General features: G+C 40.0%; 1 protein-coding gene across 1 annotated transcript in view; it reads right to left on the reverse strand.

Annotated features, from left to right (window-relative positions):
- Nucleotides 1-16,070, reverse strand: part of trioa (trio Rho guanine nucleotide exchange factor a) — a 123,076-nt gene extending 107,006 nt beyond the window's left edge. The window contains exon 1 of the mRNA XM_037693755.1: nt 16,028-16,070. The gene's annotated coding sequence lies outside the window, so the exon portion shown is untranslated. The remainder of the gene's footprint in view (nt 1-16,027) is intronic.
- Nucleotides 16,071-16,452: the final 382 nt, after the last annotated feature.

The raw sequence follows: 16,452 nt of genomic DNA on the forward strand, positions 1-16,452 counted from the left end.
ACCGCTGAAACTTTGCACCGCTGAAACTTTGCACCGCTGAAACTTTGCACCGCTGAAACTTTGTACCGCTGAAACTTTGTACAGCTGAAACTTCAGCTCATTTCAGCTGTTTTCCTCTAGTTCATCTCCTTCCATCTTCTTTTCTAATTTAAACCTTTTTCTTCTTTTTTCAGCTTCGTTCTGATTATTTCAGCTTTCTATGCTCCTTTCAGCTTTTCTCTGCTAAACTCAGCTTCTTTCAGCTACTTTTGTATTTTTCTGCTAAACTAAGCCTTTTTCTGCTTTATTTTTGATCATTTCCACCTTTTGCGAGTCTTTCATATAATTTCAACTTTATAGTCCTGTCATCCTCTTTCTGCTCATTTCAGTTTATTTTGTTTTAGCTTTTTCAGCTACTTTTTGCTCATTTCTGATTTTTTTTTTTGCGTGTGTGATCTATTCAGCACCTCTCTGCTCGTTTCTTCTTATTCTGCTAGTTTCGGCTACAGTTCTGCTCAGTTTTAGCCTTTTTCTACACATTACTGTCTTTTTTCCCTGCTTTCATCAGTCAGCATTTAAAATTCAACTTGCATTAACAGTTTAATAATGAAACCTTTTCATCCTGGTTTCAGCTTCTTCAGCAGCTTTCAGCAAAAAAACACTCAGAAATAAGCATTCACACTACATTTTCACAGGAAATCATTTCTCTAGTTTCTTTTATTTCCCTCGTCTACAAACTGTTATGTTCTCAAGGTAAAGAAACACTTCATAAGCATGACAGAAAGACAAGAGGGCAGAAAAAGGTGAATGAAGCCAGAGCTATTAGCAGTGTACCTGTCAGCTGCTGGACAGCAGAGCCAGTATGAGCATACCGACATTTGTGGCTGGTTGTCCAACAAGCCACACTTGATAACTCTTCCATAACTTGTGAAAAGAAAAATCCATAAATGACGGTGGTTTTGGCTTTCTATGCTGACAGAGAATCAGAGTCCACCGACAGAATCAGCTAATGACAGACTGGATGGTCGACGCGCTGGAGAAATCCACGGTGGGCAGAGATGTGGCAATTAAAGCAAATCCTGGGATCCCTGAGGGGAGATATTCCAACCCTTCAGACAACCAAAACCGCCCATTACGCTGTAGCATAAGTGTCCATATGGAAAAGGTAGAGCAAACATTTCCAAGCAGAAACCGCACCATCACCGTGTCCTGTTTTACTACGCAGGAGCCATGGTAACAGAGTGCATCACATGTGGAACAAGACGAGCGGCTAATCTGTGTCTCTTTTGAAAAGACAAGTTCCCGAGGTAATCCTAACAGTGCAGGAGGGGAAATAATTATAACCTGCCTGCGCTGCATTTATGAACCCTGAGAAGCTGCTTAGCACAAAGAGGACCTGAGACTGGTGGGAAAAGCCTCACGGTGCAGCAGGGGCTGATCAACATGAGATACACCTCACAGCTGTTCTTTTCAAACCGTACTCCAGGAGAGCTCCTCAGCAGGTAAAACTTTTCACATTTCGTCAGTTGGCACGCATCTATTTAAACTGGAAATACACACAAGAAAAGAATACCGACAGCAGACAAGATCAAAAACCTGAACCCTGAATAACCTCAGTAATGGTCCCAGTTATGCTGTGGGTGGCATCCAGCATTATTGGCATGCTTTGGGTCCACGTGTCCTCTCAACTAAAAAAAAGTCCAAAACTGATCTCAGAGCTGTTGTTGGATTCTTATCTGGATTACTGAGCATGAGCTTGATATTTTGAACCACTCTGGCCATGGCTGCCTCAGGAGAGTCAGCGAGGGCGGACTCCATCTTATCACCATTAAGGCGGCTGTGGCTGAGTGGTTAGAGCAGTCGTCCTCCAATGAAGAGTTGGGGGTTCGAATCCAACAGCAGTCACATGCCGAAGTGTCCCTGGGCAAGACACTGGACCCCTCGTTGCCTCTGATGTGTGTCCCATCGGTGTATGAATGTGATAAATCTCTGATTAGTCCCTTTAGAATGATTTGTTCAATTATCTTTGTATAGATCTAGTATAGAGCTGTAAGAATGGGTAAATGAGGCACAGATTGTTGTAAAGAGCTTTGAGTATCTCGATAAGATGAAAAGGCGCTATATAAGTACAGTCCATTTACCATTTACCATCAAACTGGTTGACCCACTACGTAAGGTGCTATTTATAAGACTGAGTTTGTTGTGGCTCCTCAGACTGATGAAGTCTTTTGGATGAAGGACAAAACCATTCAACCAAAGAGAAACCGTCCAGAGGAGCCGACTTAACTTGGTTAGATGATCTCAGAGCTGTTTTATAGAATTAGTTTGATCATGCGATGACACAATTCTCCTTGATGGAGTCGATCTTTCTCATTCTGCTCCCACGGGGGTGCTGAAGTGCGTGATGAATATGAAAATGAAGTGAATCATGTACTCAGGTCTTCACACGCTGCTGATTTAGACCCAGCTTTTAACTAATTGGATCTTCTCAACAAACAAAGCACTTTCCACTTACATGAAGAGAAACACCAAAAGAGGAAAATGACTTTCCAAATAATCCCATCAGTGGAGTTTTGACAAATCACAAAAAACCTGTTCAAGACGTAATTTCTGGTCTTACTTTGACCGTAAATCCTTTAAATTGGCACATATAAAACAAGAACAATCTTGTTTGTTTCATAAACAGCAATTAAAGTTTCGGCATGAGTTGAGTTTCAACTGCCTGAGGAGACAGTGTCATCAACATTTCAATTTCTAGCGAGTCACTCTTCCATTTCTTGCAATATTTTGGAACATAATTTGTTCTCTCAAAACCAGAATCTTATTCTATCCTGGTTTGTTTTACTGCAACACTTTCCATTTTACACCGAGAGAACATCTTGACCCTTTTTGTAAAGTGACGCAAAGCTGTGGAAGCAGAACCTTCTAGATCTTGAAAACAGATTTTTGTTTCCCCAGAAGTAGCAGTAATCACTGGTGAACCATGGTGGTGGAGCACAGACCACGGATTATTGGAAAGTAATTTACATTCAGTTTAACAGATAAAACGCTGTTTTGGTTTTGTTTACATTTATTTAACAACCATAAAGTTGACTAAATTAGCCGTGCTGAGTTCAGGTACCTGTTGTGTTGTTCATGGCTGCACAAGCAACCAGACCAAACTAAATCAGTGACAACAAAAGAGTTCTGAACACGGACCCAAAACAAAAAGAGTGTTCCTTTGAAAAGAGGTAAAGTTTCCATCTCCTACCTACAGATGAGGAATTATGTCACGTTTCTGCCCCTGGCTGCCATAGTTTTCTGTTTTCATGTCTGTTTTGCATGTCGCCCTTCCTTCAGCTCAAGCCTGCTCTCTCCAAGCCTTTTTTTTTCATTCAACCTTTATTCCGACAGGTTAATCCCATTGAGCCTCGAGACTCATTTACAAGAGAGACCTGATTTCAACAAAGATTGATGACAACAATGGACAACAGCAACAACAATAAACAGTTATAAAAAGTCATACAGATTTTATTTTATTTTTTACAAATAGGATGGCTAAAAAAAGAAAAGTAACATAAAAACAGCTAGATTCTAAGGTGAATGTAGAAAACTAAAAACAGGAACATGTCTGCATTGGTCCCTGCCAGGAGTCCAGCAGATTCTTAAAGCCACTTAGAGAGGTCAAAGGTCGAGAGCTTCAAATCTTTTTACAAGATATTCCAGGAAACAGGAGCAGAGTAGGAGAAGGTCCTTTTGCCAAGTTCAGTCCTCACTGAGGGAACACTGCAGGTAATAATGTCCTGAGAGCGCACGCTGTAGCTGCACTCACGCAGAGACATGTAGGAGATGTATGAAGGCAGCAGACCAAGAAGTGATTTAAAGATGAAAATGCACCAGTGAGAGAGTCTCCATGAAGTTAATGATGTAAAGTTAACCAGTAAATACTGGGTGCAGTGGTGGGTACGATAATCACAATCTCTCCAAGCCTTGTCAGGCCTCCCTTGTTTTCTCACAGTAATCAGTGCTCATCAGATTCACTTGTTCACCTGCCTATTTAAGCTCCATGTTCACAACCAACCAGTGCCAGATTATCAAACCTTCTTAGTAGTAGATGTACAGCGTTCATGCCACAGCCTTGGTGCACTTGCTGATCTGTTGCTGTTCATTTGTTAAGTGAGAATACTAGAACAATTAACAACATATTCTTTTGTTTAAAACATATGGCTAAAACTACTTTTAATATCTTTTGCACTACAAGAAAGAAGCCTAATACTTAATTTATTTATTATTTAAAAACTATCTGGACCTAGAAGTGGAATTTTCTTAATTGAGATTATTTTGTGGTATAGCAGTTTTCAAAATAAATTATGGCAAAGACACCCTATGCTTTTTTTCATTCCTGTTGCAAGTTTTATACCAAAAACATATTGTGATATATATCGCTATCGCCACTCTTCACAATACATATTGTGATATGAATATTATGCCATATCGCACATCCCTACTATGTATGTGAGCTCATTTCACTTTGTTGACAAACAGCCGACGGAGGAAAACCTGCATCCTACTTTGTGTATGGACTACAATAAATCACCGGAGAAGAGACACCGGATCCTCAGAAGGATTGAACACTGAGACGAGAACATCAGGGATGATTTTAAGTGTATTTGTTCATCTTCTGTATTAAGATTTTCTTTGCAATTAACCCAAGCTCAGTGATGGAAGACTTTAAGGCTTTGTCTGGGCTCTGTGTCTGAATTAAAGAAAATAAGATTGTGTCCCACCTCTTTTAACAACTTCACCGACCTTATTACTGTGAAGATACTGATACACCTCAGAGCTTTTCAGGTTGTTCATCGCTTCATCGTCAGAATAATCGAGTAAATGAAGTGGCTAAATATGCTAGTAGATGTAGCTAAATATGCTAGTAGATGTAGCTAAATATGCTAGTAGATGTATCTAAATATGCTAGTAGATGTATCTAAATATGCTAGTAGATGTAACTAAATATGCTAGTAGATGTAACTAAATATGCTAGTAGATGTAGCTAAATATGCTAGTAGATGTAACTAAATATGCTAGTAGATGTAGCTAAATATGTTAGTAGATGTAGCTAAATATGCTAGTAGATGTAGCTAAATATGCTAGTAGATGTAGCTAAATATGCTAGTAGATGTAGCTAAATATGTTAGTAGATGTAGCTAAATATGCTAGTAGATGTAGCTAAATATGCTAGTAGATGTAACTAAATATGCTAGTAGATGTAGTTAAATATGCTATATGTAGCTAAATATGCTAGTAGATGTAGCTAAATATGCTAGTAGACATAGCTAAATATGCTAGTAGATGTAACTCAATATGCTAGTAGATGTAGCTAAATATGCTAGTAGACGTAGCTAAATATGCTAGTAGATGTAACTCAATATGCTAGTAGATGTAGCTAAATATGCTAGTAGATGTAGCTAAATATGCTAGTAGATGTAATCTGCAGCCACTTCTTCAGCTCGTCCTCCATTCCTCTTCCTCAGCAGGCAGTGGTATGATTATTAGGGGTGCACCGATTGCAGTTTTCTGGCCGATCACCGATCTCTAAAAAGTCTGACCTGGCGATTCCAATTTTGGCCGATACTGATTTTGTTTTATAAGCGACACTGTCAGGTGTTATAATGTCACAATGCACCTTCAATTGTCCAATATTATTATGTTGAAAGACATACTCTTGAACAATATTCCAGAAACAATACAAGCTTGTTTTAACTGGCCATGAGGTAGTGCTCGGAAATATAAATGAAGTTCAGACAATTGTTGTAAAAAATAAATAAAAATTGGTAAAATCAGTTTCGCATGCAAGTATCGGCTGATTTCTGATTCCTCAAAATTAAGGAAATCGGGGCCCACCCCTAATGATTATATTGTCCTGTTTGAGCTCCAACGGGTGGTGTTCCTATATGTTTAAATTAAATCCACAATGGTAGAAGAAACTACATTAGCTCGTGCTGTTCACACACAAACAAACGCTGGTTCTGGTCCGTACCTGAAGTTGCACCTATAAATCAAGCAATGCAAGGCAGCATGGACAAGGAATAAGGTGGATATGTTTAGTATTGTTGTTTTTCTTGCCTAATAAGCATAAAAATGTTAAGTCAAAGTCTGTTGAAGGTTTAACAACTAGTTTTATGAGCAATATATGAAATAACTTAGGTTGCATCAGTTTACCTAAAAATCTGTCAATAACTGAGTTCAAGTGAACTTTTTCATCGTAGTGGAATATTTTAATTCTTGCCTTTTACAATTTCAAATTAAGGACCTGGGGTTAGGAGTAGGGCTAAAATAAAAATTAAAAAATGAATTCAGTCTAAACCTTCAATTGTGCAAAACTGTTTCTGATGTTATGAAGAAATGTTAAAAACTCTCCCCACACAATCACAACAAAATCAAATTTCCTTCTCTTGTAACTTTGCTAAACTCCAAACTTCCACAGAGGACTGAAGATGAAGATGGTAGCTGGGTGCCCTTTGCAAAGAAAACTACAACCATGTCTGGCCATATTTCCTTTATTCTAAAATAAATCAAATGAAAGTAAACAGTCGTCAGTCAACAGCAAGGAAAAATACTTGTTTTTTCTTTAAAATGCAACTCTTCATCTCCTCAAAATGTATTTCAACTCAAGCCGGAATAAAAACAAATTAAATTGGTTACAACTGAGGCAACTAATACTGGCTTTACCTTGTTGATGTGTGCATCCAAAAATTTAGATATCCCGTTGTCCATAGTCAGTCCTATAGCAACAAGTTATTTTTTTCTCCAATGTTGTGTAGAACAGTAAAACATCTTCCATCCCATAGAATAAAAATACACCCAGATGAACTTCACCTCAGTGACACAGAGTCCAAACATTTCCTGGATGGCCAGCCCTACATGAAGTGGATGAAGCAGAGTTATCAGTGATACAGCTGCACCCATGAGTCACCAAAGTTGAAGTATGAGCGAGAGATGCCAGAGATGTCTATCATCAGTCACAGAAGCGACCGGAGTCAACAGCATGGTCGGCTCATCATTCCAGACCATGACTGCTGGCTGCTCCAGTTACTGTTAGCGTCTAAGAATATGTCAACACTCAACACACCTAAGAGACTTCCACCGCGAGGTCAAGTGGGCATTAAACTGGGAGATACGTCAAAAGTGGTGTATGCCAACAACACTATTACAAGATTGCCCTGGAGACATTGGGATTGAAGTTTCATGGAGGGGCAATGGGTGTGCATGCTTCCATGTTTGAATAAGAAAAGAAAAGATGGAGTATGCAACAGCTGTCCAGACACGGACAGGGTGGTGCAGTCAGCTGGGGAAGAAGGAGTCAGGTTGCCAACAAAAGGACATGCTTGCTGCATCTTCTCTATTTGATTAAAGAGCCGTTACACACAGGCTCAATCTGGTAATGGCTCCCAGCAGCTGACTGGGTCACCGTGGTTGTCAGCCAGCTGCTGTGAATCAAACGAAACCAGAACAGTGCACATATGTGTGTGTGCATCCCTGCATAGCTCTGGACTTCCCACATTCGCATCGTGCCAGAAATTCCTTACTGAGGGATGTGTGGGAATAGCAGGCATTTCTCAGGCCTGAGACGTTGGACAGGAATAGCGCATCCGTAACACAGACTCCCCGACCTCCTGGTGAAAACTACCGCCCAGTTAGAAACAAAACTACACTGTACACGGGGGAGTTGTCTTCATGAAGACTGCTCTGTCTCAACCTAGGGAAACATCTGAGATCGATTAATATTATTCTGACGGTTAAAATTGATTTCTCTCAGCATGGAATTGTTCTGCATTTCCCATGGTTGACTTTCAGGCATTTCCTGTTCACTAGAGCCAAATCTACAGTGGGAAACACTGGATTATTACAGTTATAATACAAAAAACAGACAAGAGCTCCACAAAACGGTTTGGAGACCCAATAGCACGGGTTCTCAAACTTTTTGGGTTCAGGGACCCCCTCATAACCCCCATGCTTATTAAATAATTTTCCTCAATTTGTCTCCTTAATGCAATGGAAATATTTGTGTAACATAAATACTTAAGACCTGTTCTTTAATAGTGTTAATACAATTTTTATACTTTTAAATGTGGGGTATTTTTCATTTAAGACACACAATTAAGAAAATTTTTATTTCAAATTCCAAAAATTTGTTTAGTCCACCGCCAGAAAATTTATTTTCCACCGTAAACGTCGCACCGCCCTATAAGTCGCATCAGTCCAAATTTATCTAATAAAGTGGAAAAATCCATAAATAAGTCACTTCGCCGCATCTGTTATGTGTCAGTACTGATGCGTCACGTTTGTTCCGCGTCACTGCCGACAACCCAGAAATGTGGGCCGGTGTTGTGCCAAAAATCGATTGGATGCCAAATGGTGACCGCAGGAGCGTGCACAGGAGGACTTTAACAAGAATAACACTTAAAAACGTTTGTTTGTTTGCTTGAAATTATAGTAAAGGTGTGTCTCAGTCTAACTTTTCCTTAATAAATGTACTTTGACGGTCAACTCAGCTGCATTTTCAAAAGCCGATACGCGGAAACATAAACACGCAGAGGGCGACTCGCTGTCCATTCATTCTAAATTTAACAAGATAACCACCTAAAAACAATTATTTGTTTGCTAGACTTTATGGTAAAGTTGTGTTTTAGTTGAACTTTTACTTAATAAATGCACTTTGACGGTCAAATCAGCTGCATTTCGCCTGGGTGGCACAGTGAAATGAAGCTGATTCAGTTGCTTCAGGCAGACGACGGTGGTAGGCTATGGCAAGCCGATTATGTAATTAAATTCAAAGCAGTCTGCTGCTCAGATATATAGTATTAACTTATTATTTTTATGTATGGATGTTTCTGTTCAGTGCCCTGAGATGACTTATGTTGTGACGGCGCTATATAAATAAACTGAATTGAATTGAATTTAATAGCCACTTTTAACGATTACATGATACAACGCATGCCTTATTACTCTGGTGCCATTTAGTGGCTAAAAATGGTAGTGTTCAAAATTTTTCAGTCAGAATGAATGAAAACGGTCATATCTCAGCCAAATTTGGTTTATAAATATGGGAAAAAATCCATAAATATGTTGCTTCGGCCTATAAGTCGCAGGGCATGTAAATTATGGAAACAAAAAAGCGACTTATACAGCAAAAAATACGGTACATGTGATTTCTTGCATTTTGGTGTATTTTAACGGGTTGTTAAACATATACATGCTTGTAAAATATATATATATATTTTTTGTTTTTTGTTTTTTTGCAGACTCTCAAGCACCAGCTTGCGGACCCCAGTTTGAGAACCACTGCCCTATAGGATAAAAACTTGGAAAGAACTTAGTCAAGTTTCCAACCTCGTAAATACGTTTTGCAGAGGTTTTCTTTGGGAGATTTTCAGTTTTATTCCCTCCAAAAAAAAAATTTTTTTTATTTTCTATGGAATTATTTCATAAACTGCTCTTTTACTGTCAACGCAAAGTAGGAATTATTTAAAGGCTCAAAATGACAAGTGCCATGGATAAATCTTCAGGAATTTAAGAGACTCCTTTCCCTTCACCCCCCCAAAAAGACCGTTGCCAACTGCTGCAGCTTGAGCTCAAAGCAGCACCCTTTTTTTTCTGGGAACTTTCAGTCCACAAGACTTCTTTTCACAATCCATGTTCACTGAAGCTAAATTGTGCGTTGAGAATAAGAACTGAGGACATGCTCTTCCATGTGACTATCGCACGTGGTCTAAAAAAAGGTTTAACGGTCTTTTAAAAAAAAGTCTGGGTAAAGCAGAGTGCATCAAATGGCCTTTTAAATCTTAAGTTCTAACGTGTAGGATTTAAAGCCATCTTTTTATACAAATGCTACATGTCATAAGCATGTTGCACAATCAGAATATTGTGCACAGTGTGCTGTTGCACATCACGGTGAGCAGCCATTGTGTTGACCATGTCAACTGGTTCATCACAGCCAGAATGGCTGAATATCCTCCTCCTCCTGCCTGAGCTGTCATCAGTCTACCTGTGACAGACAGCTCCTGCCCCACTTCTCTGGCCTAATAAAGAGCCTCTGGTTGGCTGCTGCTCAGGGGCTTTACTGGACTGCAAAGAAGCAAGAAGACCTGCTCTGCTTGGTTGCTGTGATCTCACACACAGCGTGCCATTACAACAATGAAGCTACTGTAGGTTCAGCTGGCACCGGCTGTGACACCGCATACGCCCAAATAAATGGGTCACCAGTCACCAAGAAACATTTAATTATAACCTGCTCTTTCATCTACAGATATGTCGCTAAGGTTCTAGATGAGCTAATTCAGTAAACGCTTGTTTTTATTATTATTTAAATCCTTCCTGCAATGCAGGATTATTACCGGTAAGTATTTACCTATATTATGTATGCAGAAAGTTTGAGGTGAATTCATTCTACCAGCTCTTTATGGTCCACTTCACACAAATGACAAAGAAAAAGATGAACAGTGTCTCCACGCTGCTACGACTTAAAGACTTTTTTTAGAACTGTTTATTTATCTTGGGGTGGGGTGGGGGTGGGCAAATAAGATAAGAACAACAAATCACTCAAATTCAACACTTGGGAAAATACATTTAGGATGTACAGTAGTCCCTCGTTACTTCGCGGTTCGTTTATCACAGGCACGCTCTACCGCAGTTTTTCAAAATAAGATGGACAAGACACACAATTGGCTGATTGATGGATGAGCTGCATGATTGGCATGACATTTTCATTTAAAATTAATTATTTTAATATATTTAGCACCTGCAGCACCTTTGTGCAGCCCTTACTGTAGGATAAACTTCCTGCTGCAGCTGATCAGCTGTTCTCTGTGCAGAGCGGAGAAGTGGGCGTGGCCAAGAACACTTGGCTGAGAGAGGGAAATCACGACATTCTGTGCATATATATATATATATATATATATATATATATATATATATACTAAAATAAACTACAGTAGTCCCTTGCTTATTGTGGGTGTTAGGGACCACGCCCACCCACGATAAGTAAAAAATCACGAGGTAGGGATACAGTAGTTCAAGTTCAAATTCAGTTCAAGTTCAGTAAACTTTGTCATGACATGTGCCAGGCTGCAACCACACATCACTTGTTACTCCCAATCTTAACTTTTTTTAGATTAAATTTAAATACTGTAACATTTTAAATAAACAATCCATGCAGCATATATTGTTTATGTAAAATATTACAGTATTTAAATTTAAATAGTAGAGAAGAGAAGTGCAGCAGAACATCAAGTGATGTCACACAGCTTCAGCTCTGCAGCACGGAGAAGAAATGTACTTCTTGATCAATTACACTGAAACAACTGAACATAGCAGTTCTAAAATAATGAAAAATAACTTTTAACATTTTTATATTTTGTGGTTAAAATGACGGGCAGCACGGTGGCGCGACTGGTAGAGCTGCTGCCTCTCAGCAAGCAGGTCCCAGGTTCAAACCCCGGTCCAGGGGCCTTTCTGGGTGGAGTTTGCATGTTCTCTCCGTGCATGCGTGGGTTTTCTCCGGGTACTCCGGTTTCCTCCCACAGACCAAAAACATGCATGTTAGGCTGATTGGTAACTCTAAATTGTCCCTAGGTGTGAGTGAGAGAGTGAATGGTTGTTCGTCTCGTTTGTCTCTATGTGTCCCTGTGATGGACTTGCGACCCGTCCAGGGTGTACCCCGCCCCTCGCACAGTGATTGCTGGACATGGGCACCAGCGACCCCCGTGACCCAAAATGGAATAAGCGGGTAAAGAAAATGGATGGATGGATGGTTAAAATGACTTTTAAAATGTGACGTTCTTTGATTTTTATGTTGAAAGACAAAAGTTGATTGGTGCATCTGGACAGCAAAGGGTTAACCTTCACAAAGCTGCTGCAGCAGGAGAAATGTGTGCTGGCAGAGAAGGAAATCAGCTGATCGGCTGCAGGAGGGAGCTTTCTCTTGCACTTTTGGGCTTCACACATCCATCCATCCATCCATCCATTCATTATCTTTACCCGCTTCTTCCATTTTGGGTCACGGGGGTCACTGGTGTCCATGTCCGTCAATCACTGTGCGAGGGGCGGGGTACACCCGGGACAGGTCACAAGTCCATCACAGGTGGTGCAAAATCCTTTAAAATAATTTATTTTAAATAAACAACCCACGGCTCATCCATCAGCCATTTGTGTCACGTCCAATCTTATTTTGAAAATCTGCGATATAGCGAACGAACCGCAAAGTAGCGAGGGACTACTGTACTACTATTCCTACTTCACGGTTTTTCACTTATCATGGGGCTTCAGGGTACGGATCCCCGGCGATAAACAAGGGACTACTGTATTTACTTTGTTGTACCATTTGCTCTCATGCACCTCAACTTGTACTGCTGCTCACCTACAGGGGGCGCTCAGCTCATTTGAGCTTCAACTTCTGTGTTACGTCCCTGAGTCTAGTTAACACCAGACATCACACAGGATGACCACCTTGCTACAATTAAAGAATTAAGGCATGCATTCAGAAGACAGCTGGCTCCTGATTATGTCTCATAAAGAGCGATTGGTCACATTTTGAGTGTGTGAACCTTCACAGCAAAGTATCTGTGGTGTATCATTGTAGCAGCTCATGAACCAACAACTCATGAACTGAACTTGGCAAACGGACCTTCTCCTACTCCGCTCCTGTTTCCTGGAATATCTTGCAAAAAGATCTGAAGCTCTCGACCTGGACCTCTCCAAGTGGCTTTAAACATCTGTTAAGTTCATGGTAAAAACCAATGCACACATGTTCCTGTTTTTAATATTTTACATTGCTTTATAATGCAACTGTTTTCGTTTCGTTTTTTAATATAATTTTCTTTCATCTATTTTTCAATTTATATGCTTTCTTTTATGATTGTCTACTGTGGTCTGCATTCTTTGTTTAAATCAGACCGACCTGTATAAATAAAGGTTGAACGAATGAAGTAAAGACAACCGGGACTCGTCGTCCACCGTGCACATCGTTACGGTTCCTCTCTGACATTTTAATTCTGACTTTTGTGCAGAATTGTTCAGAAAACAGCATCTTTTGCTCATATTCATTGTTCATTCCTTTTCGCTCATCACATCTCTACTAACCAGTTTGTGTCGCTAAATTGATTTTTTTTCTGTTTATTATACACTAATTTTAAACCTTTACAGCCAACCATTGTCTTCTTTCCTCCAACAGTAAAGGTGTCCAAGTGAACAAATCATTCAACACTTCCAGGGTTTTTGTAAACAACTTACTGAAGTTACTCAACTGCTTCACCATCACTTCATTCTATTCACTGTGGCAGCAGAGTTAAATATTTTCACTTGACTGACAGATTGAAAGGTTTTGCCACAGCCCAGCAGCGTGATCCGATTCACTAAAGACACTTTGTATTACAAAGCTTTGCTTTTTGTGTGTGTTATAGCATCCTTTTGCTACCTTTAGCTAAAAGTTTGCTAATTGTAGCAAAGGAGCGAACTGCAAAGAAGAAGCGAAAAGAAACAAGACACAGTGTTTCCTTTAGCTCCGCCTCTTTCTGTCCTCTCCATCCATCCAGACCTCTAATAGCAGGGTAGGATAACTGAGTAAGAAACAGGCCAGGGTTACCCCGGTGACCCAAACACAGCAAGAGAGGGGCTGGAGAGGGGTGGGATGAAGAAAAGAAAAGACAGGAGACTAAAAAGAACCGCTTGTTTTGAGTGCCAAGCATTCGTTTATCTGGGTCTTTCAGCGTCGCTCGAGCCCCGACGAGGCAGAGAAACACTCGGTCCCATAAAAAACACAAAACCCAGGGTTTCCTCTAACACTTGCTCCTGTCGATGAAATTCAATGAAACAAAAGTGATTTAATAAAAAGTGAAGTCATGTTGTTACTTGCTGCCTGTCGAACGCCCGCCACCCCCCTTCAATGTGCTTATGAGCGCCATCTTAAGGTAAGAAAAGCACCTGCACAATTCACCTTCCTAATAAAGAGTTACACTTGTATTCATATTCAACAGCATAGAGAACATTTACAGTTTGTGTCTGTGACATTTTGAACTAAAAAGATGAAGGAAAAAAGAAACTGTGTCACATCTGTCAAAGCTCAAAGGCATTAGAGGTAGTAAAATAACAGACGAAATATAAAATAAATCAATCTTTGAGCATATAATAAAAACTGAAGGATTGTTTAGCCTGAAAAGTTTCCATGGTGACATGATCCTTCTGTGTGCAACCAGGCCGTCTCCATCAGGGCCCCGAGGCTTCGGAGAGACCTGCCAACTCATTGTCCTCATTTAAATCGACGCTTTGAAGGGTTTTAAACGTTTCAAGGCTGCAAAATCAATCCTCGTTTTTTAACACAGGTGAAACTGGTTTATGAAGCATTGCAGCTTCTTGCTGAAGCTCAGGGGACGTGATCAATTTTGATATCAAACTGGTCGTGATGCTCCTTCAAAATGTCACGAAGGCAATTCAGACTGGACATTGATGCAATGCGAGAAAAGAAGGAAAGTTGTGCTGGATAAAAGCAAAATAAGTCTAATAAATCAGTGGAGGAAGAAAAGTCAGGATAAATGGCAAGCCGAACTTGTCCAAAGGGTCTGTTGTTGCTATGGAGACGGATGCAGGTGCTTTTAGCTTCTGAGGGATGTTGTCACAAATCAAGGCCCTATGGGGGAAACGTAGGTTTAATCGTATGTTAATTAGAAGAAAAGATCCGCGTTGACACGGTCGGATTTTGTGTTTACATGCATCCGAAGGGATCCCCCCCACCCCCGCCCTCCTGAATCCACTGTAGTTACCATGCCGGGTCATTAGATGGCGCTGTGAATTTTGTACCTTCATTCGCACGTGCCTTTCCTGTGAGCTAAAAAGCTCAGCTAACAACAATTTAACAACAAGTTAAAGCTGGATTGTGGATAAGAGTCGACAGATTTGACGCCAAGTGGAACCGCTTCATCTAACAGCTCCACACCGGTCGCTGAGTGGACCAGAACCGAGTCAGTCGACGATGTCGGACTTTACTCCATGATAATCAGTAGCTGATTTACAGCAGGTAAATCAGCGTTCTTAATAATGTTAGTTTGTGTTTACTTTGGTTACAAAACTACCAACTGAGTTTTTATTTTTTATTTTTCCTGAAAGAAGAAGGAGCTGTCCTCCCACCAGGCGGACCGGTTCTGAACGAGGCTCGGCCCAGGTGCACTGCAGGAGGACGTCGAAGAGAGAGATGTTGGATGAACTATTTATTCAAAATTCCCCTCATTTCTTTTATTCAATCCATTCAAAGTTTTAAGCTGCATTAATCAAAGGAGTGACAGCCTGAACGAGCCAGATGAACAACGTGGGACATCCAGGATGAAAACAAGAGTCCAGTTCATTAACGTAGTTTACAGTTAACTTGTTTTAATAGTGTGTTCAGTTTAATTATCAGTGACATACAGTTTGTGGTGTTAAATAAATAAATAAAAATTAAACCTGATGTCTTCATTTTCAACTTTAGTGTTCACGCTATATGTTTAGCATCATTTTAAATTTGAATTACATAATGTCCAGATATCTTCATTATATCTCGCACTAACATAAATACTGTTTATTATTATTAAACTGTTATTATTTAGCACATTTAGTATGTTATAGTGCAGCACGACGTGTGTGCATGCCACGTTCTATAAACAGCGACATTAGAACTGGGTCAGACTGTGTCTCTTCCAACACAGACGTCGGTCACAGCACCTGGAATCTGACGTAGATTAACTACGTGTGAATGTGTATGTGGTGTCGTGTAAATGATCAGCAGAACTGCAGAGAGAAAACTGTGGATTCACTCAAAATACACGCCGTGTAAACGGCCCCTAAAATGAAGCCATCACGGAGCTGTCAGGAATACAGACGGCTATGATCTGCCTCTGTGACAATACATCTCTAATACTGTCAGTAAAACTTTATCAGCAAAAATACATTTTTCTTTCCATCACTTGAGACAGAAAAACAAATACCAAAGAAAAAGAGAAAGAAAAAAACCCATTATGTTTGTAGTGGTGTGTATATATTTTACCTGCTTTCTGACTCGACACATCTCCTTTTGATTCTTTAGGCAGAGGTCCATCTGAAAGCACACAGAGGAGAACAAAAACATGACTTAGTGAGTTTGGAGAACTGCTTTTCCTTGATTGGCTGAGTTGACTTAAATAAAAACTGTACAAAAAACTAAAAATTAAGCAATATGCTAATAAACATATGATGTGGTAGCAGATGAGAGTCATCCCCAACACATACTTTGAGTGCTACCAAATCATTTGTCAAGGTTCTTTATTGTCATTTGCATCAAATGTGGTACATAAGGTGGAACGAAACTGTGTACACAGGGTCCCAGTTACATCCAACAAAAGCGTTTGGGGTTTTTGATTTTAACCAGCGTTCTAGGCAATAGGAAACATGCATTTATTTAAGAATTGCTACTTTCATTTAATACTGAGGCGG

This window comes from Nematolebias whitei, chromosome 19 (assembly GCF_014905685.2).
Source record: "Nematolebias whitei isolate Nwh7 chromosome 19, NemWhi1, whole genome shotgun sequence".
NCBI classification, from domain to species: domain Eukaryota; kingdom Metazoa; phylum Chordata; class Actinopteri; order Cyprinodontiformes; family Rivulidae; genus Nematolebias; species Nematolebias whitei.